Raw genomic sequence first — 3139 nt, 5'->3', positions numbered from 1 at the left:
ACTTTGGTTCACTTACAAACACAGGCCTAAACCATACAATATCCACATGAAACAATAAAAATCAACACAAAAAAAATAATGATACAATATACAACAGTAAGAATCAATACAAACCTACTAATAATACAATATAAAACAGTGGATATCCAAAACCAAAAACATGCTACCAAAATAAAAATGTTAAAGCTTATCCTAAGTCTGAGCTCGCTTATGCTTGTCTATAGGGAATAGAGAGGGAGAGAAAGAAAAGCCAGAAATAATTGGGGAAGGGAAGGGAATGCATATCTATCATATATATATATATACACACACACACACACATACATACATACATACATACATACATACATATATATATATATATATATGCATGAAAAAAGAAAAACTGGGGGTTTTGCTACACTGGGTGTAGGGGACAGGGAGGGGATGCTGAGAGCTGGAGAGTGGGGGAAGTGGCTCTTACCACCCTGCACGTGGGATGCAGGTACAGCAGCACAGGCTGGAAAGGACCTCCAGAGGTCATCTAGTCCAATCCCTCGCTTGAGGCAGGATCATCCCTATCCAAGCCAACCCATGCAACCATAATCTAAAGTCTACATAAGACTACCATCAACTCGGACACAATATAGACCTAACACAGTAACTTGCCACAAGTAAAACAGGGGAACCATAGCAGCCAACATCCCGCTTCTATAAAATATTGTTAATATATGCTCAAGAGGTCCCAGGTAGAGGGCAATGCCCTCTACTGTCCATAGCAATCTGACCATGTGTTAAAATTTCTTCGTGACCCCAAATATGGCAATCAGTCTGACCCTGAGCAGAGAGGCAAGACCTTTTAGGCAGGAAAATCTGGCTTTCCTCCCAGCAGGAACATTGGCGCACCCCAGTTGAAGTCCCCAACCTTAGCTGTAGCCAACCCCCAGTGCCCATGGGGAAAGCTTAAAAACACCCTAACATATATAGCAGAAAAGGGAGGGGGGAAGAGAAGCAGCAACCAGCAAAGCCCCAAAGCATGGGAAATACCTCACTGGTCCAGCAGTGAATTTTTTTTTCTGGATATCCAATCTAAGCCTATTTTGCTGCAACTATAAGCCATTGGTCCATGTCCGCCTCTCTGTAGCAAGAAAGAAAAGGTGTTTTCCCTCTTTTTAATCACAGCTCTTCAAGTATTTGAAGACTGCTATCATGTCCCCTCTTAAGTGCCTTTTCTGCAAGCTGAACATGCCTAGCTCTTTCAGCTTTTCCTCATTTGACCTGCTTTCCAAGCCCTTGATCATTTTTGTTGCTACCTCTGGAGCCTCTCCAACTTTTCCCCGTCCTTTTTCAAATATGAAGCTCAAAACTGCACACACTACTCCAGATGAGGCTTAATCAGTGCCAAGTAGAGAGGCATTATCACTTTCATTGTTTTGCACCTAATGATGTATCCCAAAAACATGTTGCTATGGCTGTTCAAAGTTTTGGTAGCCAATTTGATTAGGAGATTTGGCCGGATTTGGCAGCCAAATCTCCAAATCTAAATCAAATTGGGAGACTCATTAAGAGGTCTGAATTTAATCAAAAGCCTCTGAATTGATTTGGAAAGATTCAGGGCCAGTTTGGAGATTTGCCCATAGGCTATACAGGTTTCCCTTGCATAAAGTGAACCCACTTCATAATGTAACAAACAGGGATAGGTTCCCAAGTTGGGGAGGGAGGGAGGGAGTGAGGCTGGGACTAGAGAATGGGGCATGCCTCTTGCTGCTCCGTGCCTCCTGGGATGGCTGCAGCTTGGGGGGCGGTGTCAGGCTCTTACTGAGGGGTGCATGCCCCAGATCTGTGTGCGGGATGACAGCAGGCTGCTACTGCAGGCTGGGGCTGGTGGGGGCACCAGGCTGAGTTTTCCCAGCACTTGGGACAGGCACACCGAGCACCAGGAGCCCAGTGCTGCTACGGGCCACAGCCTGCAGTGGCAGCCTGCTGTGATCCCATGTCCAGATCCAGGGGCACTGGGCTGTTCTTGGTGCTCAGCACACCTGCCCTGAGCACCGGGAAAAATCAGCCTGGTGCCACTGCCAGCCCCATCCTGCAGCAGCAGCCTGTTGTCATCTTGCATGGAGATCTGGGGACATGAACCCCCGGGAAGAGCCTGACACAGCCCCCCAGCTTGCAGCCCTCCTGGGGAGTGTGAAGCAGCAAGAGGTGTGTCTCCCCCCCGCACCCACTGACAGTCCCCATTGCAGCTGGCACCAGTCACTCCCAAGGCCACTGCAGGGGGGGCTAGGGTGAGTGCGGACAAGCTGCACCATGTCCCACACCATCCAGGGCTCCGCTTGCTGCCACACCCCCCCAGCCCCTGCTGCAGCAGCCCGGGAAGCTGCCAACACCAGCTGCAATGGGAACTGTCAGCGGGTATGGGGGCTGGGGCAGGGCATGCCTCTTGTTGCCCATGCCCCTTGGGAGGGCTGTGGGCTGGGGGGTTGTGTAGAGCTCTTCCTGGGGATGCATGCCCCCAGATCTGTGTGTGGGATGACAGTAGACTGCTGCTGCAGGCTGAGGCCAGTGGCGGCACCGGGCTGATTCTTCACAATGCTCCAGATGGCTGTGCCGAGTGCCGGGAACAGCCTTGTGCCCCCAGATCTGGACGCGAGACGACAGCAGACTGCCACTACAGGTTGGGACCAGTGGTGACATTGGGCTGTTCCCAGCACTTGGCATGCCTGCCTCAAGCACCAGGAAGACTCAGCCTGGTGCTGCTGCCAGCCCCATCCTGCAGCAGCAGCCTGCTGTCATCCTGTGTGCAGATCTGGGGGAAAGGGCCTGACACAGCCTTCAGCCCTCCTGGGAGGCCCGGAGCAGCAAGAGGCACACCTTGCCCCCCCGAACCACTGACAGTTCTTGTTACAGCTGCTGCTGGTTGCTCCTGGGGCCGCTGCAGCGGGGGCTATGGTGAGTACGGGCAAGATACGCCACGTCCTGCATTACCCAGGACTCCGCTTACTGCCACTCCCACCCAGCCCCTGCTGCAGTGGCCCCAGGAGCAGCTGACACCACCTGCCTGCACTACGGCACAGTGTAGCCCAGAAGCTGGGGTGAATGGGGACAGGTGGAGCCCAGGTGTCAAGGGACAGGCTGAGTACCGGTGCAGCCCTGGGAA

Source organism: Alligator sinensis, unplaced genomic scaffold (assembly GCF_000455745.1).
Source record: "Alligator sinensis unplaced genomic scaffold, ASM45574v1 scaffold418_1, whole genome shotgun sequence".
In the NCBI taxonomy this organism is placed as follows: Eukaryota; Metazoa; Chordata; order Crocodylia; family Alligatoridae; genus Alligator; species Alligator sinensis.
This window is presented reverse-complemented; position numbering follows the sequence as displayed.